Source organism: Ictidomys tridecemlineatus, chromosome 13, assembly GCF_052094955.1.
Source record: "Ictidomys tridecemlineatus isolate mIctTri1 chromosome 13, mIctTri1.hap1, whole genome shotgun sequence".
Taxonomy (NCBI): domain Eukaryota; kingdom Metazoa; phylum Chordata; class Mammalia; order Rodentia; family Sciuridae; genus Ictidomys; species Ictidomys tridecemlineatus.
Genome location: NC_135489.1, coordinates 80,134,753 through 80,161,249, shown reverse-complemented (window position 1 = coordinate 80,161,249; position 26,497 = coordinate 80,134,753). Strand labels below are relative to the sequence as shown.

General features: G+C 48.9%; 1 pseudogene across 1 annotated transcript in view; it reads right to left on the bottom strand.

Moving 5' to 3' along the window:
• The window catches only part of LOC144369711 (E3 ubiquitin-protein ligase RNF213-like), a 72,551-nt pseudogene that overhangs the window by 13,789 nt on the left and 32,265 nt on the right, over positions 1 to 26,497 (bottom strand). The window contains exons 10-32 of the transcript XR_013429438.1: positions 24,696 to 25,281; positions 23,795 to 23,956; positions 22,712 to 22,946; positions 21,621 to 21,761; positions 21,347 to 21,511; positions 19,139 to 20,291; positions 18,048 to 18,241; positions 17,683 to 17,838; positions 13,434 to 17,048; positions 11,549 to 11,690; positions 11,421 to 11,427; positions 10,905 to 10,994; positions 9,876 to 9,994; positions 9,004 to 9,135; positions 8,441 to 8,566; positions 7,882 to 8,025; positions 7,491 to 7,629; positions 5,884 to 6,075; positions 5,010 to 5,155; positions 3,733 to 3,887; positions 2,359 to 2,571; positions 1,905 to 2,086; positions 1,170 to 1,290 (exon numbers count right to left, since the gene is read on the bottom strand). The product of XR_013429438.1 is annotated as an E3 ubiquitin-protein ligase RNF213-like (transcript). The remainder of the gene's footprint in view (positions 1 to 1,169; positions 1,291 to 1,904; positions 2,087 to 2,358; positions 2,572 to 3,732; positions 3,888 to 5,009; positions 5,156 to 5,883; positions 6,076 to 7,490; positions 7,630 to 7,881; positions 8,026 to 8,440; positions 8,567 to 9,003; positions 9,136 to 9,875; positions 9,995 to 10,904; positions 10,995 to 11,420; positions 11,428 to 11,548; positions 11,691 to 13,433; positions 17,049 to 17,682; positions 17,839 to 18,047; positions 18,242 to 19,138; positions 20,292 to 21,346; positions 21,512 to 21,620; positions 21,762 to 22,711; positions 22,947 to 23,794; positions 23,957 to 24,695; positions 25,282 to 26,497) is intronic.

The window sequence follows — 26,497 nt, the reverse complement described above, 5'->3', positions numbered from 1 at the left end:
AGCCCTATTTTGTATTTTATTAAAAGACAGAGTCTTACTGAGTTGCTTAGTGCCTTGCTATTGCTAAGGCTGACTTTGTATTCACAATCCTCCTGCCTCAGTCTCCCGAGCTGCTAGGGTTACAGGCAGGTGCCACCATGCCCAGCCTAGGCTGTGTTCTTAAAGGCACTGTGTGCAGGGGCTGGAGTGTGGCTCAGTGGCAGGATTCCAGCCTAGCATATGTGAGGCCCTGGGTTCCATCCCTGGCACTGCCACTCCCTTCTTTTGTTCCCCAGGCTGTGACAGCAGGAATAGACTTTGAAGATAAGTAGCTGGAAGGTAGCTGCTGAGGAGGACAGAAGAGTAAGCGAGAAGCAGTGTGGGCCCCTGGCAGTGTTAGCAAGCTCTGGCCCGTATAGGCAATCCTGCACAAGGCCTGTGACATTCTGATCAAGTCTGAATACGCTGGCACCTGGCATCTATGCCAATCTCCTTCTGGTGCACCTACCTGCATTTCAAAGACTGCACACCTAAGTGGTCTTTCTCAGACACCCTGACAGTGGGTACACTGAAGGCCAATGGCTGTACACCCACAGGATATGCTCATGAGCTATTTACCCTAGCCCAAGATCACAGGGTGACACAGGTAGGAACCGTGTTGTGCTGAGTGGCTGTTTTTGGTGGAAAGCCACAGAGATGATGGCTTTCTCTGAGGGGTACTGGTTGCGACATCATCAGCTTTATCTGGTGTTGGGGGCAGAGGCTCATGGTTCCCATGGTCCCATGGACATCATGTATTTTGAAGTCCCAGCTCTAGTGGCATTCTCCTGCATTGCTATCATCCTTCCAAGGATGGTGGTGAATTTGCCCCTAAGGGCTAGGCTGCTGGCCTGCTCGAGGTCATCCTAGAGGTGGGTAGAACCTAACCATTCAGCTCTTGCAAAGCATCCACAAGCAAGTTCCCTGAAGAAGTCCAATTCTGTACAATCATTCCTATTCCTAAGTGACATGCCCCAACTCGGCAATCAGGGAGGGCAAACTCTTGAACAACTGAGCTTATCCATGCAATGGCTGGCTGAGGATCCACATTCCCCTGTGCAACTGGGTGAGAGCCCAGCACTGACCTGCAGGTGAGGGCAGAGTGGGCTCCCAAACTCTGCATTTGACCAAGAGAAGTGCCCAGTGCTCACCTTGTCTAGTGAAAAGACGTACTTGGTCACCAGCTGACACAGCTCAGGAATCTGGCTCTCAGTCCCCAGGAGCACGTGCTCCACAAAGAGTGCAATGGGGAAAACACGATTCCACTGGGTTCTGTCAAAAGAGGATGTTACATACTCAGCTCTAACAGAGGACTCTGAGACAGGAGGAGGGGACAAGAGAGCAGATGTAAGGCAGCATGGGAAGGTGAGCTGACAGGAGGGGTTATCCACCAGCCCTGCCCTCAGCACTCCCCCAGTGCTCTGTGCAGGCAGGACTTGGAGTCTCACTTTGCTACCTCAGCATGCACTGCCACTGTGCCTACTCTCTGACAATCCTGCATACAGTAAATCCCTCTTGACTCTCACAGCACAGCATGGATTGGGACTCTCCCCAACACTGAAGGCCTGCCCCTCTGCTTGCCCTGCCCAACCTTGTCCTTTCTAATGGCTCCCTGCCACCACAGTGGTTCTCAAGGTGCAGATTAATAACCTGCCTTTCTGTGGCTCTGGGGCACCATGGCCTCACTGCATGTGGTTTTCCTCTTTCTCCAGCATCTAACGAGATGCCTGGCACTTGACAGGGTTCATCAAGGGCAGATTGAGTGCACAAAGAGCCCCTCCCATGGCAGGAGCACCTGCTCTCCCTGCTGCCAGGTGTTCCAGGACCGGGAGTCCACTGGTGAGCACAGGCTGAGCACGCCAGGGAGAGCCAACTCTGGATCTCACCTGACCTCTGCAGTGACAGCTCTGGCTATGCTCCCACTGCCTCACAAGTACCCATTGGAGCAGACAAGCTCCAGCGGTATGGACAGCTTCTTCACCAGCTGCAGCCAGGTCTGGGGACTTGGCTTCAAGATGTCTCTTGTCAGCATTTCAGCACAGGCCATTGTAGCAAATGCATCCAGTGTCTGGGAAGAGGAGAACAGTCACATGACCCCACAGGGCCCCTGTCCTTCCACCCACCCTCTTCTTTGGCTGAGGCTTCCTTAGGCCAGAGGTCCCAGCAGAGGCAGTGTGTCCTTGTATTCCAGGCTCTTAACCTGCTCCTTTGGGTCTCGGGATACAGGAAGCACAGCTGTTCCCAAAACCTCTGGGCTATGCTGATCCACACACCCCTGAAGGGTTTCTCCTTCTGCTCCCAGGGACAGGCCAAGGGCCTGAGCCTCCCGAAGGGCTGTACCATCTCACTGCCAGCCATGTCGTGCTTTTGTGCAGCTTCAGTGAGGCTCTGCAGAACCTGTGGGTGGATGGTCAAGATTCTGGAGAAGTTGTGCAGCCGGGTCCTGAAATGCTGATAGGCCAGGTGCACCCACGGCAGGCAGAGCCCATCCACAGGACTCCCTGAGGCTGCTTGCAGCTCACAGACGCAGGACCACAGGGCCATCTGCAGAAACTGGGGTTTTCAAGGGTTTTCAGTATGTATTTTTGAATCATAAAGAGATGTTTTCCTGTAGGAATTCAGAACTATTCAAAAACCACAAAAAAATAAAATTACAAACCAGACTTCCTATTTCCTGACTGCTTTTTAGTAGAGTCTCTAGCCATTTTCCTAACTGTTCCTTGCCTCAGAATCATCCTCAAATCAGAATCACTGTGTTCCTGATTTTTTCCACTCAAGAATAGGTTATAAGAATTCCTCTACCACTCATTATCTGTGAAAATATTGTTTTCAATGGTTGCAAACAACTATTTTAAAATGGTCCTACTTTAATTTGTCCCTCCTTCATTTATTTGAACACTTAAATTGTTTTTAATTCTTTGTGATCAGAAACAAAGCTGGAAAGCCTTGCTGTGAGCACTGTCCAACCACCCTGCCATGTGACCACTGCTCAGTACCTGCCCAGGAAGCCTGTGAGCCTGCCCTTCTTTTTGAAAACTCAGTTTTTCCAGATGAGCAGGTACAACTGGCATCTGGAGACTGCTTATCTTCTTTTGACTGCCTGGTGGAGCTGAGCATGTGAGCAAAGCTTTCTAGATTCCTGCACAATTATGCCCTGTGTAGCTGGCTTATAAATTATACCCATTTTTTAAATCAGGATAATTCTGCTCATTCCCCAAAAGATCTCGCTAACCTTCCCTCATGCTGGCTAGAGTATGTTCTTCAATGTTCTTTAAGTTTCCATCTTGGGCTGGGCTGCTACTCTGCAGTCAGCACTTGCCTAGCATGCCTGAGGCTCTTGATTTTCTCCCCAGCTCCAGAAACAAAAAAGTATCTACTTTCCCATTGAATTTCACTTATTATTCTTACCGTAAGACATCAGTTACCTATTTGTCTTAAATTTGTCAAGAGAAACTCAACGATTTCAAGAGGGTGCTACAAGGAACCTGGAGAGCTTTTCAAGGTACTAGAATATCCCATTCCAGGAGGCCTTGGGGAGTGATGAGGACTGGCCCTGTGTTCTGAGCACCTTGGGGGGTATTCTCAGCCTAGCATCCTGTGTGGCTTCATTTTGTTCCCCCACATGGCAGCACCAGCTCTCAGAAGTTGAGTTCCTGTGTTTGTCCCCAGTCTATACCATGCAATTTTCACACTTGACCTTGAGTGGATACCTACCTTCATCTCCTCCCAGGTGGACACTTTCATGGTTAAGAGCAGGAAGTCTCTCAAGTAGCACTGAACCAGCTCCTGCTGGTGATCTCCAGGGAGCTTGGCAAGAAACACGCCCAGGGGAGTCTGCTGGAAGATTTCCACTAACTTCTCTGACCATCCTGCAGGGAGGAAGCCAGAGCGGCTTGAGACAAGTGAAGCCACAGCTGAGAGAAACTTGCTCCCCAGTAAGGAGCCACAGGCTAGTGTAGCACCCTGGGGCATTTCAAAGACAAAGTTCCATTATGGGAATAGAGTATGGTGGATGTGTAGCCTAGGTGACATAGAAAGGAAGGCAGGATCAACATTCAATTTAGGTCACAAAATCCACATTAACTCCAACAGGAAAAAACATATGAGGTAGCCTGAGTTTTGTGCTGCAAGTCTGTTCAGTGTAATGGGCCCAAGTAAGTTCCCAGAGAATCACGACTGAGTGGGCTTCTCTTTAGGGCTGGGGTCAGAGACTACACCAATCAGAGAGATTTGCCTTCCAGCAGATGGGGAGTTGGCTACCTACTTCACACTCAGCTAGACAAGCAGGTCCAGGCAGGTCATTCCCCCAGGGGAAGAAACACTTTCTCAGCAGGAGACCAACTGCTTCACTTTGGTTTGGGACAAGTGGCAGAATGCAAGCCCAGGAAAGCAAGTTCACCTTGAGCATACTGGTTCTCTAAGTACATGTTGAAAAGATGATTTCACATATATCTGAAAAGTGACTTTTCAAAAAACATAGCAATGCCACTGGCTTTTCTGAAATGACTATGGCCAAACTCAGCCCCCAGCTATGACTCAGGAGGAAACAATGGCTCAGCATGGGGAAAAGGGTCATGTTCCTTTCATTGCTAGCATTTGCTGAGAAAGCTTGAAGGGGCTGTTTCCTGGGTCTAAGCCTCAGAACAGGAATGGTCAACTTGCAGCAGGAAGTAAGCTTCATCCCTGCTGGAACATGCTCTAGTTCACCAGACTGCCAGCCAGTGAGCCACTAGAAATCACCTCACAGCCTCCCTTCACGGCATGACTTAAAGGCTTCTGATCTCCTGGAGACTCTCATTTCTTCAGCAGACATTTCAAAATGAAGGTAAGACATGAACTTGAGTCTATTCCACATGCAAAGTGTGAGAACTACAAGTCCCAGAATTTACCAGGTGCTAGCTGCTGTCTGCCCACTGATGGTCAGGCAGTGTCTTTGTGGGTAAAGGCTGCTTCACCAGGGCTGCATCGGGCCCATCTTGAGTAGGACTCACCTTTTGCATCTGTGATGTACTGGGCCTGGACCCAGAGGTCTTCCAGATAGTCCCTGATTCTCCAGCTGAAGGGGACACTGTTGAAAGCACCCTCGGGAAGGCTCATATGGTTCTGTACCACGATAAAGGATATCTCACTCTTGGATCTGCAGTGAGGTGAGGTTAGTGAGAATCAGTTCCTGAGATGGTGCTCCAAACACCAGAGGACATGTGCCACAATTCTCAGAAGGTTCTGTGGGTCAGGGGTGAGGGGGTAGCTCTGCAGTAGAGTGCTTTCCTGGCAAGTGTGAGGCCTCAGGTTCCATCCCCCACACCACATCAAAACAAGACAAGGTGCTGAGGCTGCATAGACAGCTGCTGTCTGCCTTCCTGGCCAGGGCTACCAGTGCACAGAAACTGGAGGGCTACCTCATAACCCTTGTTTACAGGCAGAATGAAAGCAGGCCACCTGTGCAGGGCCTAGAAAGGGCCCAAAGCTTCAGGCAGGACCAAGTCTCCAGTGCCTGTGCCTGCCCCTCTCCTGCATCTTATTGGCCTACATTCCAGAACTGAAGTCCCTGTAATCTGAACAGAAAACTTGGGGAGGTTCCCTGACAGAACAGGGGAACAGCATAAGGGAACACAAGCATGATTAAGGACATAGTCTCTCCAAAAGGCAGTGTCCCCACTGCACACAGAATCCAGCCTGGCTTTCTGAACTATCACAGATGCCCTCAGAGAAGAAAATGAGGAAAAAGGAAATGGAACAAAGACCTGCCAGGATGCCATGACCACTAGGCTATAGAAGAAGCTGGAGAAACATTCCTTGGAAAGCAGAGCCTACATTCTCAAGCCCAGGAGAGCTACTGAGGGTGCTGTGAGGATTTTCATTCACCTTATGTTATTCATCATAAGCGGAATGTTCAGCAACTTAGTGTTACTAAAAATAAACATCCACAGGTCCTGGGCCCAGGCTGGTGAGTCTGGTCTGATCAGAAGCTCGAGGTTGCCATCTCTGTCAATGAGGGAGATCATGCTGGCCAGCAGAGGGGTGACTACGCTTTGGACCCGCTTCCAAAGGGTATGCCTGCAGCAGGGGTGGGACAGAGGACAGGGGACAATGGCTCAGCACCACAGTCAGTACTATGATCTTGATGCCTCCTTCCTCTGTGTCAACAAGCCTTCTAGCCTACAAGCCAGGGCTGCAAATTGAAGTTCTCATCGCTTTTAAGTGTAAGAGACTCACAAATGTGATTGTCTTAAATTAGAAGCAGGACTGGATGGAACTTAATTCTACATCTAGTAACAGCAACTAGTGCCTTGAACAGATGAAGAAATATTTGCTGTTTTTGTATATAATGTTTTTTTAGAACAAGGCAACTAGGTTCTATAAACAAATCAAATAATAATGAACTTCACTAAATAAATAAACTTTGCAAGAAAAAAAAATCAGCTGTGGATACCATATAATAAAGATGAAGAGATGAACGTAAATTTGATCTAGATGAAGTTAAGTAAGAAAACATGTTCATCCAGAATTCAGCTTTCATTGTGGATGTTTCTGTAAATAACCCTGAGTACTTTAGAGTGACAGCGCTTAATTGGTTGAATTAACTACATCTCACTTTCATGTTGCAAAGATATGTTTTTTACATAATAACAAAAATTCTATAATTTCTTATGGTAAAGGACAAGAATTACTAGGTAATTGTGTTGGAAAATAAAGTAAGGCCTTTTGTATGAATTTTTTTTTCCTGAATATATAGTACACAGGATTCTAGAGAGAACTTAAAAACATCTACTGAGAAAACAAACATCCCACTAGTCAAGGACATCACTTGACTTAAGACCCCAAACTAGAACATGCACAGAGGATGGGGAAGGGGTGGTCGTGAAAGAGGTTCTGGGCTGGAGGAGCTGAGAGCCCTGAGAAGTGCTCTCAGAGTAATGCAGTCACCTCAAAGGGGTTCCAAGAGACCAAATTTAAACAACTTGAGAATCAAAAAGAATATTAAGACAAGGCTACTTAACACAGTTAGCTAAAAAGCAGAGGACTTCTGGTGTAAAGGACTTCAAGGAGGCTGGCTGTCTAGCCCCAAGGATATGTGATGTTAAGTCCCAGACACACAGTGTTAGTGAAGACTCATAACATCCAGCAGGGTCCTAAGGCTCTGCTAGCCCCAGAAATGGGCATTGAGGGTGCAGTGCAAGCAGGTCCAGTTGTTCCTGGGTGTTCCTTGTGACCACAGGGAAAAAACTGGTCCCGAGTACTGTGGAGACCATGGGGTACTGAAAAGGGAGGCTGGCAAATCCAGCAAGGACAGAGCAACAGTGGCAAAGGGGCAATGGGAGCATGGCTCGGACATGTGCTAGGAAAGGGAGACCATCCAGGGAGCAAAAACATAGTTCTGCCCTCCTCAGAGGTGGAGAAAAAAACACCTGGTGTGCTCCTTCCCCTGGGACAATATAGTAGATCTCTGCACTGCCCGGTGCTCACAGTACCTGAAAGTGCCGGCCTCCTGGAGTGCATCCTGGTTCACAGCCTCTCACCCCACCCACTCCTTCAGACTGCAGAGCTGGTTCTATTCTTGCTTCTTTAGAAGGACAGAGAGGCGCATCTTGGATATCCACAAGAACGAGGCTGTGAAAAGGCAGAAGGGACATAATTTGGTCCACCTGTGAGCACCAAGTTGGAGGCTCCACTGTGCTGCTTGACCAGTTCCCCCACAGAGGAAAGCCACAGGTCCTCTGGCCAGGCCAACTCTAGAGAAGAATTCTAGAGATGTCCTGAGATTCCCACTATGCCAACTGCATCTGCCAAGCCACAGAAACCCAGAAGGGCAGCTCGCCACACTCAGCCACCTGATTCCCTGATGACAAGCAGGGACATGACTCATAGCATTGCTTACACTGTCCCCATTCAAGAGGCTGAGGAGGATGGTGACTCTCCTCATGTTGCGTGTGCTGCTCTCCTGGTCCCTGAACATCCCCACGGCACTTTGCACACAGCTCCTCAGCAGTCTGGTGGTGTCCAGGACTTGTGCCTGCCAAGGGAGATAGCACGTCATCTGCTGCTGTCATGTCCAGGGTGGGTGAAAGCTACTCTACCCACACAAGAAGGTGGCCTCGTGTCCACGTGCCCAAAGCATCAGTGGCCAGTTTCCATGGTGAAGCTGACCTACAGACCTCTCCCAGCTGATCCCTGTGTGCTGCCCAACCACCCTGAGGACCACTGGCAAGGTGGTTGCTGACATCAGGGATTTGGTTACTGGTTGAGGGACAGGGCAGAGCTAACTAGGAGTCTTCATAAAGAAGGGAATGACAGATCTTGTCCTGGTAAGTCCCTCATACTTCCAGCATAAAGAGAAGGCAGGGCTCAGCCTGACCCTGGCACAGCTGCCTGGGCTCCTCCAGCTCAGCCACCTGCAGCCAACAGAGGAACAGAGGAGAACTCACATCACTGCCCCTCAGGTCCACGGCCTCCCATTCCATCTCCTCAGGACCTTTCTCTTCCATTTCCATTTCTGCCACCTCCCCCGACATGCTAGTCTCTGCCTCCATCACCTCCTCCTGGTTGCCTTTTGATGCAAGCAAAGGGAACACAATCTAGTCACCACTTGGAGAAGGAAAAGGATGGGGTGACACCAAGTCTGTGCCTATGCTGAGAGCTTCACCAAGGTTTCCTGTCCCAAGCTTCAGTGGCAGCCCCAGTCATGGGGACATTTGTCACCCAGTTTAGCACAAAATCTACTGTTCAGGTGTCCCACAGCCTGGGGCACATGACCCACAGCACACCAGTTAATACACTGGGTGTTGCTCCTTGGCCTTCCCATGGCCCTGGTGATCTTGACCATGAGCCAGGCAGGTCAGTGCCACATCCTGAGTTCTGGCTGAGGCCAGGTGCCAAGACTCAAAGGTAACTCAAGTGTGGCAACCCTGACTCCAGCCCCACAGGAAGCTGTCTAACTTGACACCTTCCATCTGCCTCTCTGCCCCCACTTTCCCAGACTGAAACCTTGCAACTCACGCTCAGGGCTGTCTCCTGGCATGAACAGCTGGCTGATGGTAACACTCTGCAGCTTAGTCACATCAGAGGACATGAATGGGAACCTCCAGAGGTCATCGATGTGCACAGACCACCATAGCCCTGTGAAGAACAAAGCTACCAAGTCTTCTCAAGTCTTTTCACTTTCTTCTTGTCAGCCATGAACAGGGACACACCTGTGTCCAGATGTTTAATCACACTACTGACAGAGGAATGATCAGTACCTCAAAGTCTATGTCCCTGAACACACCAAAACCCATCAATTCCACTACATCATATCAGCATGCTCACCATCAACCTGTGTGTTGAGACTGATTAACTGGTGTGCAAAGGCTACCTGGATCCTGTCTATGGTTCTTTACATGCATCTTAGCATACATACTGTCACTTAGTTAGAAAGTGCTTCAAGATACTGACTTCAAGATACTTCAAGATACTTTCCATCTGTGAAATTATTAAACTTATTTTCCTCTTCTCAGAATACCAGTTGTCTTACATAATCCAGTTTGTGATCATTCCACAGAAAAAGAGTTGGGCTGATTTGAAGGCAAATCAAGGAATCAGGCACAAGGAGTCAGCACTAGGGCTGGTTGCAAGGAGAAGATCTCTGAGTCATTTGTACAATGAAAAGTTGGAGCAGGAGCTTATCCTGTGCACACCTGACATAGCACAGGCCATGCTGACAGAGCAGCAGCAAGTCCCAGGGTGATGGCTGTGAACAGTGAGCCAAAGAAGCCCAGAGACAGCTGGAGTTGGTGTTTGACTTAGACATGCAGGCAGCATGGGACCCCTGAGAATCAACCCAGACATACTTAAAGACAGTCACTTATCTTTGGCCCTACCTCCATGAAATCCCACATAGGATGCTCTGCTCCCCATCTGGGACAGTTTTGTGATGAAATAGACAAAGATGCATCCCTGAGTTCCTTGTATTTTGTTGATTTCATTGATAGCAGAGTATCTATTTAGAAAACAAAAATCAAAACAAAGCAAACAATTGAGCAAAAGCCAAGGTGTGAGATGGCTGCTGGGTGTCCCTGGAGCTGTCAGGGGCTTTACCACATTCCACACAATGCCAGGGGCCACCACATCTCTTGTGAGAGGAGGATGGCTTCTTGTTGGTGGGGTCACTTTCTACCTCTCACTGCTGATCAGAACTCCCACTCGGCATGTCTCAGGGCCCTCACATGCCAGAGGGTGGGGCTTGTTGGCCTTCCCATTTTGAGAGAGTACAGTGAGGTACAGTGCCCCTTGCACCCCCAGTGGTGGCAGACCATCTCCTAGCAGGATCTGGCTAGCCTTAACTTTGTACTAGGCTCCCAGTACTTTAAAGGGGCAGAAGTCACTCTTACATTACATGAGTAATAGAACACAGCAATTATGAAAGCAACAGATTTATAGTCATCATAAAAAATGTCCAATAAATATTAATTTATTTACATAGTTTTACTGCCCTTAAACTTATGATAAGTACTTTTTTTTTCTTTTTATGCAGTGCTGCGGATTAAACCCAGGGCCTCAGACATGCTAGGTAAGTGCTGTACCACAAGGCTACATCCCAGACTAAACTTTAATCCTAATTGTGTGATTAAAAATTAAAATGACAAAAAAATGACTGCAAACATAGCTTTAACACATTCTTCTACACACTACAAATATTCCATTATTGACACTTCTTGCATTTCACCAATTCTGTGCCATTACTGGCCTTTTCCTTCATCCTTTCCTCTCTAGCTTCCCTAGCCCATGTCAGGAGCTGGGAGGGAGAGTCATTCTTATTTTCACACTGCTTTCAGGAAATAAATTCTTCAGGAGGTCCTGGGTAGATTTTGGCTTCCTGTGTTTCCTGAGAAAAAATACTAAGAACATACTTAGCTGATGCAATGAGCTGAGCACTGTGAGCGCCATCATCAAAATCCAACTGGACAATGAGGATTTTACGTCTGGCTGTCTTCATTAAGCTGCTTCTGAAAGAAAAATTGAATCACCCAAGTGAATCCTCTGTCCTAAAACACAGGCAGCCATGGCTCCGTAGGCTGAGGCACAAGGGTCACAAGTTCCAGGCTAGCCTCAGCAACTCATCAAGACCCTGTCTGCAAATTAATAATAATAATAATAAAAGGGCTGGAGATGTGGCTCAGTGGTAGAGCAGCCATGAGTTCAGTTCCTAGCATAAGTGAAACAAAACAAAACATAAACATGGATCACAACACTCCACAAAGTGAAGGGAAACACAGGCCATGCAGAATAATCCAGCATCCAGTAGGGTCTCCTTCCACAAGGTGAGGAGGCAATCCACTGGAGAAGGAAAGGGCTACACAAATATCAAGAGACATATGATACAGCTGTAGAGAAGGCCACTTATGACAGGGGCTGGAAGGGCATACCATGAGGCTGAGCAATGACCTTCTCACAGTGTCCAGTGCTCAGAGTTCCTTTCAAGTGGCTACCATGCCCCATCATGGGATACCATATACCTAGGATGGGGGCTGAGGGTGATGGCCAGGCAGGACACCTCATCGGACTTCCTTGAGGAATGAGTACTCGGTGTCGAACTGCTGCAGTGACAGGATCATGGGCTTCGGGGCCAAGCCCTTCACTTCCTCCCCTAGGGCCTCGCAATCACGGCTCGTCAGCAGTCTGGAGAAGGTGGTGACCTGCAATGTGGGTGCGCAAGCCATCAGCCAGAATTCAAGCGAGGGCACAGAGTGGTGGGTTAGAACCCAGGACCAGGGGGCACTGGGACAAAAAGAAGCCTGACCCCGAGCAGGTTTTACATACAAGGAATGGCTGAGGCAAGCAGAACCTCCAGGGTCAACAGATGGCAGAGAGAAGACTTGCCCCGGCCAGAAGATGCCTTGGATGCCTTCTGAGAAGCCAATGTCTCTTTTCCTATTTTGGTCCCTACCTGAGAGCCTCCTGATCCTTTAGGGCTCAGCACAATGCCATTTCTTCTTGTAATCTGGCTTCCTGCTATCAGATGGAGTTAGCTACTGGCAACTCTTCCTCCCCTCAGTAGTTCCCAAGTCTCTGCCATGGACCACATCCCATGGTGCAAACCCAGATGTTCCTAGGCATGTAGGACCTCAGCTCTCCAGACCCATTCTATTTTTTTTTTTTTAGTACCAGAGATTAGATGTAGGGGTGTTTAATCACTGAACAACAACCCCAGGCCTTTTTTAAAATTTATTTATTTTTTAGTTGTTAATGGACCTTTATTTTTTATTTATTTTTATGTGGTGCTGAGGGTCGAACCCAGTGTCTCACACATGCTAGCATTCTACCACTGTGCTACAAGCCAACCCCTTTAGCCCTTTTAATTTTCATTTTGAGATAGAGTCTCACTAAGTAATTTAGGGCCTCCATAAGTTGCTGAGGCTGGCTGGCTTTGAACTTCCCATCCTCCTGCCTCAGGGATTATAGGCATGTGCTATTGCACTCAATTCCAGACCCCTTCTCTGGGCCTGTCCTTATGAATAGGCTTCAGGTTCCCACATCCAACCATAGAGCAGACATCCGAACCTATCCCAAACGGATGTCACCACCACTAGCTGCCAAACCCACTGCTGTTCCTGGATTCTCCATGGTGATTGCACAAAGCTGCAGTGAGCTCAGGAAGGCTGTCTTCCACCTCCTTCCTCCCCTTACTTCCTGCTAACTGTCTGCAGTTTGCACCATGCCAGCAGCCTCCTGACAACTCTATCCTCTCAATGTCAGTCTCTTGCTCCACTGTATTCCCATCACTGGGGCAGTGGGGTATGTCCACATACATATTGCTTCATAGCTCCTCTCTGTGCAGGCAAGACAAAGCTCAAGGCTGCTGACAAGGCCCTCCACATGTCTCTCCACCTATTCCATCCCTGTGAGACCCAGCACTCAAAGCTTGAACTTTACCATCTGTCAGTGATCTCCTCCAGGTCTCTTGCACAGATGCAGATTCAGACTCAACACCTGTGTCCCACAGAGGCCTCTGCCTCTGACACTGGCCCAGCAAGCCCTCTCTTTCAGTGCAAAAAGCCTCTCTTAAGGAGAACCACCTAAGATCCATGTCCCTACCTGGAGTGCACCTTTCACCTATGACACACACTAAGGGCACATGCATGGGAGACATTCTCATCCATTACTCTTACTCTGTCAAAGGATGGGAAGCAGACCAATTCACTTACATCCCAGGTGGACCCAGCACTCTGGGACCTGAATGTTGTGCCCAATGCTGCTCTCAGAGCAAAGCTCTACTCACAGTCAAAAAGAGGCCTAACTGAACTTATCCTCCTTGTGCCTGTATGAAACACACCCGTTTCCTAGACTGCGCACTATCTTGAAGAGAGTCTAAACCTCTGGGCCCCAGGGACCAGGGCTCTTGGGTGAAAGAGGAAAGGGAAAGGCTGTGGAGCAGTCACCTCTGTGAAGATGGCATGGCACTCTGAGTCCCCATTGTGAAATTGGGCCTGGAGGAAATCTGCAAAGGACTGATGCTGCTGCTTGTACCAGTATTCCTGCGACAGCACCTGCCCAGCAAATGAGCCCAGTGCAGAGTTGCTCAGCCTCACCACAGCATCTGGTGTGGCACAGTCCAGCAGGATCAACTTGGCTTCCTCAGACACCCTGTGATATAGCTCCTCCGTCAGGTCCCCGGGGCCCTGCCTCTCCACAGCCTGCAGCACCACGGAGGCACAGGCATCGGAGTGGTAGCCGATGAAGACGTCAGCAGGGCTGTACTTGTGCCCAGCCAGGAACTGATGGGCCTTCACTTTAGCAAACTGCTCTGCCCACTGCATGAGCTCCTGCACAATGCTCTTCTGCCACCCCTGTAGCACCGAGCTGATGTCCAGGTAGTGCTTCTCCAGCCGGTTAATGAGGGGCACAGGGAACTGCTCATACACCACATTTTTTTCCTCGATAACAATCAGACGGAAGTCAGGGTGGACCCGACACTTGACACGATGGGTGCCGAGCCCAAGGTCCACGTACTTCTGGCCCCCGAAGTAGACGTAGTACTGGTTGAGCGCATCGTACAGGCTCTCATATAGGTGCTACAGGTTCAGCAGCACCACCATCTTGCCAGTCTCCATGCAGATCTTCACCCGATTGATGTTTCTGCAGATCTGGGTATACTCCTGGTCCCGGGGAAAACTGGAACCAAAGATGACCTCAGGCTGCTGGTCCTCACTGAAGAATGACTTCTGCAGGATCTGCAGGGCCATGTAGTTTTTGGTCAGTATGAGCAAGTAGTGGGATTCAGCTTCTTCCAGTTCCCCTACTGCTGGGAGTATGTTCTGCATACTCCCACAAATGTTCTGCTTGATGAGCTCCAGGGTGCTGACCTCTTCCACACACCCGGCCTCAGGTAAATTGGCCATGAAGATGTCCAAAGCAGGGATGTCTTCTTTGCCACTGAAGTTCCAAAGGACTGCACGTGCAATATCCTGTGGAGAAGGCTTCTTGTTAGATGCTCTGGCGGTGGTGAAGACCATCTTGATGAGGCTATAGTAGTCGCGAAGCCCGAAGAATTCCTTGTTCTGCCTGCTGCACACTGTTTCATAGGCCTTTGCAAAAGGAGCGAAGTACCTTCGGACCCTGTCCTGCACCAGGCTGTCTGAAGAGCAGATCCCTCTGGCACTCTCTATGAGCTCCTTCTCACTGGGGCTGCCGCGGGACACAAAGATGCCCCGGTTCATCTTGGCAGGGTCGAGGGCCCAGTTGGAAATACCTATGAAGCCGACTTTTTGGTGGGGGGCATGATCACCTTCAATGCACCCATCTTCTAGCAGTGGGTGCAGAGCCTTCAGGGGCATTTTGGGGGAATCTTCTGCCAAGCCGACCTTATCCAACACCACCACAGACACGTACTGCTGCAGGTCCTTCCCCTGCTGGAAGCGAGCACACTGCTTAAAGGTGTTTATGATGCCCTGTGGGGTGCAGTGGGGGCTACACTGGAATGATACCAGATGGACCTGCTTCAGGCTGCGGAAGAGAGCAGAGTGTGCGGCCTGGCCTTGCATGGCATCTGCCACAATGGTCTTGGCGAGAGATTTGGAGGTGCCAGGCTTTCCCACGAGGAATAGGGGTATCTTTAGCTCAATGCAGATGATCATCATGAAGACATTCTCCTTCAGAGCCAAGTTCCTGGCTATGGTTTTCCTCAGAGGCACCCCACTCAGGAAAAGATCCTGTGCGTGTGTGATCTCGTCCAGGATGACCCCGCTGTTGTCATATGGTTCTGGAAAATACCTGCAATGGCTCTGCGGTAGGACTCCTTGTCCTTTAGGGAGGCGTGGTAACAGACCCCCACAGCTAGTACCAGGGACCAGAGGACGGGGTCTCTCCTGAAGTTATTTTTGCTGACACTGGTCTCGCAGAGAAAGGTGTTCAGCTTCACCAAGAGCATCTCCCTGCGGCCATGAAACCATGTGAACACCTTCACACAGCGCTTCACATTCCGGGGGCTGACGAAACTGCACTCATTTTCAGTGTTCCTCATGAACCTCTGAGAGGCAGAGAGCACTTCCGTGATTACATGAGTCTCGTCCTCACTGATCCTGACATGGTCCACCAGTCTCTGCACAATCTGCTGGATGTAGAGCTTTTCAGCAGTGTCGTTCAAGTTGCCCAAAGTCCCACACCAGAGGAATCAGGCTGGGGGGCAGGGCATGGACACGGTACACCAGCTGCCTGAGGGGAATGGAGCCCAGCCTGTCTGCTGTCTCCTTGGCACTGACCTTATACCCCAAACCAGCTGACTCCAAACAGCAGATGGTCTCCTGGGAGTGCTTCCTGTAAGGGTTGCAGGCAGCTATGATGTGCAAGCCTGAGTCCTCCTCCAGGGGCTGGCCATCCACGGTCTGGTCACACAAGACTTCCTTAATACAGCTTAAGGCTTCTGTTGTGTTGGCTTCGTCAAAGAACAAGATGGTGTCCAACTGGTGTTGATCCTTATTGGATAAGGCAGTTTTCTCAGCCTCCAAGACTTTGGAGTGAATCATGACTGCAGTTGTTCCTCCATGAACCTTGACCAACTTCATGGTCTCAGCCTGGGCACCACAACGCCGCAGATCACTAGGGAATTTAATGAGCCTGGTTTTCCCATAGCCAGTTTCTCCCATGATGATAACTGGGATCCCACACCTGAACCGCATTTCAATGGCCAGAATCTTGAGCATGTTGTCCATTGTAAGCTCATATGTTTCATCAGGGTCAAAGGCCTGAGGAATTCCTAGTGGCTGGCAGAGTCTCAAGAGTTTCTTGTGTCTGGGCATGTTATCAAAGTCAACATTGAAGGGCATGCCTTGAAGCAACAGCCCCCTGTACAGTTGTTCTGTCATGACATCTTTCCTGATTATCTCCCCATTGAGATGGTTGATGGCATCAACGCTGCCATTCTCATTGGGCTGGAGATGGAAGCCTATGAATGTCATGGTCTCACGGTCACCATTGAAGAACACATAAGGGTGAGGCTCTGACTCCCACCTCCTCCAGAGAGTGAAGGGGGCGAGCTCTGCCTCATCAACCCCATCCATGGTGACCATGTGCTTCCCTGGGCTCTGGTCAGAGGTATGAAGTGTTGGTGTGGCAAAGTCTCTTGCCATGAAGATCACGAAGGTGACCACGAAGTTCTTGAAGCCCTGTAGTGTATCTCCAGTAAAGTCTGGATTGCAGAACACAGAGGCCTCACAGTCCTTGAGCTGACAGTTGAGGAACCGAGCAAAGTTCTGGAGCTCTGACCAGGAGGGGTTGATGACCCCACAATATATGAGGAGGTGCTGAATGCACTCTCCTGGGGTACCTTCAACAGAGCCTGCTTGGTATTGAAATGTGTCTAGGTTTTGTTTTATATGGAATCTTTTTAAATATTGGTAAGGTCTTTGGAAAGTAGCACTGCAGAACTCTCTCTCATCCATTTCAGGCTCTATGAAGCTCCTCTCAGGGCTCAGCTCCATGGCTATCACTTCTTTGGGAGGTCTGCAGATGACTCTGGGGAAGATGTCAAGAAAACTAAACTGGGGGGCATGTGGATTCTGCAAAGAAGAGACCTAAATAGAAGTTAGAATTTGATTTCCTGAAAGATGCCCATATGTGTTAACCTTCAACGTGGTCTCCTGTGGATAGACCTTTATGAAAACAATCACTTGAATGCATGTGGCTTTCTTCAGCCTCTTGTTCACAGAGGCTGGCATCTGCATGTTAGAGCATTACAGAAGCTCAACTATGGCATCTGCATTATGAACCATAAAGCTATATCCAGTCCTGTGACTTGATCTCTTCACCAAGCATGAACACATTTGTAACAATAGAACTCCCACCAGCTAACAGGTTTCCATGAATGACGTCTCACTGTCTTCTTCACTGGCAGTAAGGGAGACAGTGGACATCAACAGAGGAATCCTCCACACTCAGCACCCCTGGAATTCAACCCAAGACATAGGAACCAATCTGACATATCCAGATGAATCCAAGATGCTACCAATCAACATGAGAGTATTCTCATTCTAGACATCATTAAGATCTAAGTTGAAGCATGCATTTCCCCTAACATGTACTCACAGCTACCCTAAGGTGAAAGTGGAAGACAACCAAGATGTGTCAACCCAGGCTTCAAGCCACAGAATCAAAGGTGTGCCATGACCACCTGAAAATGCCCTGTCTACATACCAGCTTTGTAGACCTCTTTGGCAGTACTGAATTTCCTTCTGTAATTTCAATGATATATAAATGTCATGGGTTCCGAAGCCACATTTTCCCACTTATATCCATTAGGTATTGTAAAATGAGGATCTTGAAAAGAAAGACCCAAGTTTCAGTCTGTACCTAATGACAGAGAAGCATGGGTTTGAAAATACACAATTGCCAACCATTCCTCCCAATCCCCAGAACCCTCCTGACTTCTTCCTTGGGAGAAGAGTACTAACTACAGGCAAGTATAGAATGAAGGGACTCTTCATTCAAGGAGAAGCAGATGGGACCCTGGGAATGTGAGCCTTCTGATGTGGCCATTCAGTTGCCATGTGGGCACTTACCGAAGCAGTCACATCAAAGTGGAATATCATGGGCATTTTCCAATACTGAACATCCCAGAAAGACAGGAGGGAGCCCAGGACCTGGCCCTCATTCACCTGAGCGTCAGTCAACCGAACAATCTTTAAAGGCACCTTTTCACTGTTTAACTTCTTTTTCAATTTTTCATGCAATCTCTTCACATAGAGAGATTTTCCTAGAACGTTAAAACAAGGAAATTAGATCCTAAGCCTATGGATCAAGAGGAACAGATTCCAGAGAGATTAGAAATTACTTCTCAGCCAGGAGCAGTGGCACATGCCTATAATCCCAGGAGCTTGGAAGGCCAAGATAGGATGATTGTAAGTTCAAGGCCAGCCTCAGTAACCTAGTAAGGCCCTAAACAACTTAGTGAGACCATATCTCAAAATAAAAAATGAAAAAAGCTGGGGTAGGGCACCCTTGGGGTAAATCCCCAGCTAAAAAAAATTAAAAAGTTACAGTTACTTCTCTATATAAAATTCAAAACTGATGCAATGGAACATCATATTAGAGCACAACTCCACCATGAAGTCAGAGTCCCTAGCTGTCACCCACCCAGCATCCTCGAATTCCCCATGATGACAATGGTGGAAGTGTAATAAAGTAAAAGCAGAGGCATGTCCCCCAGTGGGAGAGAGAACAGGTTGTATCTGGACAGGGCACAGTGATGCTCACAGGCTGAAGTCAACAGAATTGAAGTCACCACCTCTTTCCAAGGAAACATGACAGTGACTAAAGGGAAGGTGCAAAGGCACTCTTCTCCTGGAGCTAGAGCAGCTGTGCCTCTTCTGCTCACACCAACACAACCCAGAATAAGTCAAAGGAGGTTATGCAGGAAAAAAGTGACCTGCAGAGAAGTCCATGCAAGGAGAGGATCAGGGCTTCCAGGAACTGCAACCTGGATGGAAAGGTGGCTCCTTCTAGGGGAAGCACTGACCGCAGGGAGTCAGACTCTCCTGAGACTCACTTTCCCACCTGCAGAGGGTTGTCAGCTGAGGTGCCCACTGCTACAGAGAAAGGGGAAACTAGGAAGCCCTGAGAGACTGCCTGCCCATCCCAGCACTCTCATTACCAAGTCCTGCTCTCTCTGAGGCCACGATCCCCACACACATCTGGTCTCTGAACACAGCTGCTGCTGACAAGGTCTGTGCTGGGACCTGATAGTGATGTGCCAAGTAGGCCTGGATGGCATGGAGGGGCGCCTGGGGGATGACGTGGACTTTGTGCTGGCTGAAGGCTGAGGGCAGGTAACAGCACTCCTCTGCTGCATCACAGACCAGTACTAGCTGGTAGTCCACCCGGGGACACTGTGTGCACAGGCTGTGGAACAGGGCCTCTGCCTGGCAGGCCACCTCGTAGCTCAGCTGATCCACAAACAGCAGGCTGTAGACCTTGTGCCCCTGGGAAACTGGGGCCAGGCAGCGGTGCAAGAGCAGGGCCACCTCCTCAACCGTGGTCCCTGGGGTACAGAGTAGCACCTCATTGAAGGTGGGCAGGGGCTGGCCTGGGGCCTGCATGTAGATAGCCAGGGCAGCCAACAGCACCTCAGAGTGGCCACATATGACCAGGTTGGGCTGGCCAGCCTGCAGGCCCACAGGAAGAGACCGCTCCACAGGAGGCCTGCCCATCATGGCCAGGTGAGCCAGACAATGGCCCAAAGCCTCCAGGTCCAGGCAGCCAGGCAGAAAGACACTCATGCACTCCAGGGACTGTTTCATGATGACCCTCAGCTTGGTCACCAGGCTGATCTTAGAGGATTGCAATAGTGGTAATTCTTCCATCACTGTCCTCATGTGGTGCCTGGGGGCCTCGTTGAACCCCTCGGTGGCCCTTAAGATGTCAGCTGGGGTGCAATTGTCTTTGATGAAGGACAGTATCATGAGGGCAGCTTCGCTGGGACTCTGCTTCCTGAGCTCAGTGCTCAGGAGGACCAGCTGCTCGGCCGTGTAGAAGTTGAGGTAGAAGTGCTCTCTGTGCTTCCTGCTCACGAACTCCTTCCAGTCATCCAAGAAGTGCTCCATCTGCCTGCAGAGGGCTTCCAGGAGCTGGGTGACATCCCCACTCTCTGTCAGCTGGCTTACCAACTCCAAGTGGAAGTCCATGCAGATGGAGACGCCATTCCTGGGGCAGCAGTAGACCTTGGCAGTCCAGATCCGGAATAGCATGTTTCCCGCAGAGTACAGGTTTAGGAAGGCTTGCACGAGCCGCTGCACATGGCAGAATAACTGGGGGAAACAGGGGCATAAGGCAGATGTCACAGTGAACTACTGGAGGGGGACATGCCAATCTAGACACACACAGGTTCTAATTGAAGGGGCTTGGGTTCACTCCTCCCTTAGGGTCACTGGGAAACACGATCAGCCTAAGGAGTGGGCTCGCATCTTTGGGAAGTGATCAAGTGGCAGATAAGAATGTCGACTGTGGGCTGGGCTGTGCTCAGTGGTAGAGCACTTGCCTAGTATGTGCCAGGCCCTGGCCCTGTATCCAGCACTGGGGGAAAAAAATGTCAATTGTGAAGTACAAATAAACTGTAAGAAAAGAAACTTTACATGAGAGAGACTATTATATAAATCAATAACCTGTGTCAACAATTACTTCAGATTTTTTTCAGTACTGGGGATTGAATCCAGGGTAGTCTACCACTGAGCTATGTCCCCAGTCCTTTTTATTTTGAGACAAGATCTCACTAAGCTGCTGAGGCTGGCCTTTAACTTGCAATCCTCCTGTGTCAACCTCCTGAGTCACTGGTGTTACAAGCATGTGCCACCACACCTGGCTTGATTACTTTTTTTTAATATTTATTTTTTAGGTGTAGATGGACACAACACAATGCCTTTATTTTTACGTGGTGTTGAGAATCGCACCGGGGTTCCGCCCGTGCTAGGCCAATGCTCTACCACTGAGCCACAATCCCAGCCCTGGTTACTTTAGTTTTGATGAAGAGTGCCCATTAGAATCTTGAGATTTTTGATTTTGCCAATTTACAAAGTAAATGAAGCCATTCATACTTCTTCCTAAGAACTATCTACCTGGTCACCTCCTGTTAAATGCAGTGGATTAACCATCTGTCACTACTGGTTGGTGACAGATGGTAAATACATCAGCTCTTTTGGAGGAGCTGATGGCCCTAGGGCCTGTCCCATCTCAGATGTGACTTCACGCAAGGTGCACTCTGCAGACCCACAAGCTCCACTCTCTGGAACCACTCTGTCCACCGGAGGCCAACCCCTGCTTATTTCCATTTGCATGCCCAGCCTGAGGCAACAGGGCACCTGCTCACCTCAGAAAACCTCTCCACTTCCATACTCTTTTGGTCTTTCTTGCCAGACATCAGCATCAGCTTGTTTAAAAGATCCCTCAGCTCTTCCAAAGTGTAGGAGCGATCTGGCTCTAGGCCACTGTGACCCCCAGGGAGGATCAGGTGCAAGATGGCATCTGGGGAGATCTGGGAGGCACAACATGTTTAGAGGTCATTTTCTAGTGGCTGAAACCCTGACTCTGCAGCAGGCCAGTATGTGCCACCAACAGTGCACCTGGAATCTGGGAGGGCTCACCTTCTGGTCACCTGTGGGTGCCCTGATCTCATAGATGCCTCTGCTGTTGATTGCTGTGGCCAAGGACAGGGATGAGAGCTCAATGGATCCATGGTTTTCCTTCACTGTCTTCAGCCACTCCAAGTTCCTGGCAGAATCTCACTATTGGGACAAAAGTAGAGAACATGGGCCAGGGTTCGAATGACTATCTTCCTGGATGTCCTCCTCCTGCCTCTGCCCTTGCTGGGCAAACTCCAGCCACTCCCCTCCAGGGCTCTGGGTGTAGCTGCTCACCCAATGCCTAAGGCTGTCTCAGGTGCCTCTGCCTGATCCCTCAGGACCCTGCTTGGTCCCCAAGGACCCTGGCCACTCAGTGTAGATGCACTGGTGCCTGGTTCCTAGCTGACACATGGAGTTCACGTGGCCTGCACTTATGGGTAATTGGGTGGATGGCCACAGGACTTGCAGCCAGGTGGGAGGCCACCATCCTGCTGTGTTCTCAGAACAAAGGCCCTCTGAGGAAAGATGCCTGACTGAACAGGAGCCCTAAGTTCTTAATATCCTGCCATGGTCCCTAAGCATGGCCAGAACAACTTAGGAAAATTTTAAGAGAATGTGAGCTTCTAGCAGGAAAACTATCTATCTCCCCATCCTCCAATCACATGTAGGACCAGCTGTCCTGAGTAGGGTGCAGGCCTCTGGACATCTCTGCTCATTGGGTGAGTTATGTAGTGCTGGTTAACTAAGACTCTGGTACAGGCAATTTACTTAAATGTTTATTTTTTCTGATAAAAAATTAATCAATATCAATTGTGAAAAATACCCAAAAGTAATAAAATAAAGGAAAATTACTACCATTCAGAGAAAACCACTGTACACTCTCTTTTACACTTCCTATTGTGCTCCTTCCACTCCTGTCTTGTAGGGTGGAGAGTACTCTTGACATGCAGTTCCATAGCTCTCTTCAAACCCAAGACAAAAAAAGCATTTCCATTTATGAAGAAAACCTGGTTTTCAACTTCAGTTTAAATGGCTGCCCATGTGCCCTCAAAGCAGAGCAGTTCCCTCGAGCTGCAAGATCACCATGCCTTGGAACCGGGAGCAAGACTCACCAGCTTACTGGGCAGGTGAGGGTCGTTTTGCAGAGCCTTCCAGAGTTCTTTCAGCAGTTCCATGAACTCGCTGAAGCCTGCCTTCTTGTCCAGCTTATACAGCAGGGACGCATAGCCCTGCACAGCATCATGGAAGCAAGCCACCCGGTCCACATCAATGTCATTTTCTCCAGCCAAGATGGAGGCGAAGTCCACAAACACCTGGAGCTCGGTGATGCCTGAGACAGAAAGGGGGCTAGCACAGAACAACTCCATGAAGCTGCACAACTCATACCTGGGGCATGAGGCCATCAATAGATACTAAGTAAACATCTAGGGCCTGCTCCACTTCCTGCCTTCAGTTAGGACTCCAGGATACCTTTTCTTTTGTAGGATATGATGACACCACTGACCAACATCTAACCTTTACCAAACAATTCCCAGACACTGTACTAGGCTTGTGTGTACCTTATTTCCTTTAAACCACAAACATCATCACTTAAACAAAAACAGGTTCAGTTGGTAAAAAATATGTAGATGATTAATTATTTTAAAAAATTGAGATAATTCTCTTGAGTTAATTACCAATCAAAGATTGTACATCAAAGCAGACTCAGGAGTACAAGCAGTACAGTTCTGGATGCTATCAGGAGGTGTCCTGCCAGGCCTCTGTGGTGCACAAGTGCTGCTCCTGCTCCATCTACTTGGCCTTTCTTACCTCCCCTCCCCCACCCTCTATCTAATCTGTACAACCACATAGGCTGCCCAGCCCTAGACTTGGAGAGAAATGCACAGCTTCCACAAGCTTGCTGCAGCAACATCCCCTTATGTGCAAGAGCTTGCCTAGTCCTCTAGCAGAATGAGTTGGAAGGCACAAAAGGAGTCAAGATACTGAAGAAAATGATGCCAGCATCCAAAGATGGAGAGAGCAGAAAAGAAAACAGTTTTAACCAGAACTCTGAAAAGCCACCCTGATGCAAACTCCTGGAAGCAGACGCTGCCCCCCACCTAACACACGCAAGTGATTGAGGCAGGATGTCCTCAAGTTCAGGAACAAAACTTGGCAAACACTTGAAACCGAGCTACCCGCATACGTCCCAGAGCAGCCAGCTGACCAGCTCCTTCTGCAGGTCCAGCTCTTCTAGACACTGGCAGTGGGGCTCACTTATATCCTGTAGCAGCTTCTTGGCCTGGATGAGCTGTGGGCTGATATGATCCAGTCTCTCATGACGGGTGGCCTCGAAGTCATCAGTCTGAAAGATGAAGCTCTGCTGAGGGCTATACCAGAGACCACCCATGCCTGCCTTCCCACATGCCTGGACAAGAAGACGCTACAGCAAGAGTGTGACACACTCTTGCACCAAAAATAGTATGACCTCCATGGCCCTCTTTGCTACACTGCAGAAGCTACTGTCCACAGTTACCCAGTGCCATGAGGAAGCCTTCAAGGACTTTGAAACCTGTTCTGCACAGCAGCCCTGCCAGTTCTGGGATTCTCTGTTTGTGAGAGTAACAGATGTGCTAAAAGTTTCAAGATTAGGTATAGACAATTCCACACTCTGCTAAATTTTAAGCACTATCATGCCTGTCTCTATTGAAACATAGGCTAAAAACAGGAAGGAGAAACTCAGGCCTGACCTATGACAGGAGTAATGTATCATTTGGTACTTCCTGCTGGAACTAGGAAAGGTACCTGGACAATTGATAAAATATTTCCTTTTGTGCTTTTATAACCTAATGAAATAAGATTCCTCTGGAAAGAGTATGGTTTCTCTATCCTGAACTTTTGGTTCTCAGATCGACCCAAGAAAACTCACTAGCTAAGGAACAGTCACACTATCTCAAGCAAAGGTAAAAATGCAGGCCATGTAATGTTCCAGCCTCAGTGCAGCCCAGACTGAGCCTTTCAGGGGGGCTGCCACACTGCTCGTCCCAGAATCCCTGGAGCTTCCAAGGAGTCTGAGGTAGGCCCCCACCTCACAGGAGTCCCCAGAAAATAACTTACAAAGTTTTTAAAGTGTAAAGAACACTGAAGTCACCAGTCAATCCAAAATCCTTTTTGACCTTGCAGATGACTTTGGCTAAGCTGATTGCCTGGTGCAGGCTATGGTACTCCTTGATCTGCTCAACACGCTCTGAGATCCAGCCCATCTGGGCCTGAGGATGTACTTCACACATGATCTGGAGGTCCAAAGTCAGGTCATTGTATTTATCTACAAAGTCTTTGAAGATGACATCAATTTCTGCAAAGGTGACATCTCCTGACTTCAGATCCTGATATAGTTTCATGAACCTTTGGTAACAAGGCAAATATAAGTACTGATAGGCCTCTGTAAGTGCAAGGGGTCGACTTTTATATTCCCCTTTGGGATCGTTCAATGACTCTGCGGCTTCTTCCCAGAAGATCTGGAAGATGTGGCTGTCTGTCAGTGAGTCTATCCTTTCAGCCATTTCCTGGACCTTGGGGCCTAGGTTGTAGTGTGTCATCTGCTTACAGGCCGAAGACAATGGCTGGCTCAAATTCATGATTTCATTCAGTCTTTTGCAATTCAGGTCTTCCATGTGTCTTGCTTCAATCTCTCCAAAATCCACTTTGGAAACCACAAGGAAACATGGAAGTTAAACTGCTAGTCATGGTAGCATCTTATTTTACTTTCCCAGTATTTCTAATCACTGCCTTAAGAAAACTAAGTGAACACCATTGCTGGGATTTTTGTCACAGGAAGAATTCATCCCTCCTCCCCTCCACCCTGCTGTGGCTCATTCATCGGTTTTCAAGATAAATAACAGATTGTAAGCTCTTGTGTGGAAAGGACAATTGGAAACACATATCCATCTCCTTTCCTCCCAAATCTGTCTTCAGTGACAGATTAGAAATTGCTTTTTCAAAGATCATAACCATCAGGAATGAGGAGAGTAGAAAAGGAGCCCAATAGCAACATATACTGGGAAGTAGAAAGATGACCACACCAAATGATACTCCTGGGGCCTGAAAACACAGACCCTGAGGCCACCGTAGACATGAGCTCAGCAAGGCCACCAAGGCACAAGCTCCTGGTAGGCAAGAACACTAGTTTCTAAGGTCACTCTAGACTGGAGGAGGCAGAGAGGGAATAAGAAGTGAGTTCAAAGTCTATTTAAGAAGCAGTTGGTAAGAGTCCATCCCCACCATGGAGGCTGCCCTCTGCCTGGTAAGGAACAGGAAGGACCACCTGCAGGGCTCTCAGGCCTGGAGGCCACGTCTAGACACATACCTGTCTTGGGCAGTTACAAAGGACAGGGAGTATTCAATTTAAGAACCAAGAGGACCACACAGCCACCAGGGCAGGAGAACTGGAGTAGAGGAGCTCACCCTCCTACACTCCTTCTTGGATCCAGAAATATGGCAGCAGGCAGGGGGCTGCAAAAGTGACCAGCCCACAAGAGAAGCCCTCAAGGACCAAGTCAATTCAAGGGCAGCCACAGAGCCTCAGGGGCCATGGCCCAGAACCCCTAAGCCTGTCAATCCACTTGTGGTGACTGTCTTTATAGACACAGACAAACAAAAATCTTCAACCAGAATAGAAAAAGCTTTAACATGGGGAACATACCAAAAACCCAATAGGGCTGATGTAGCTCAGTGGTAGAATGCTTGCCTAGCATGTGTGAGGCATGGGGTTTGATGCTCAGGGCCACATAGAAAAAGAAAAGGCTAGGTTTGTTTCATCCTCAGCATGCGATAAAGAAAAGAAAGGGGGAAAAGCCAACAGAGAGAAGCAAATTGAATGAAGTGGAAAACTATGCAAGGAAAAGAAAAATCTTTAAAAA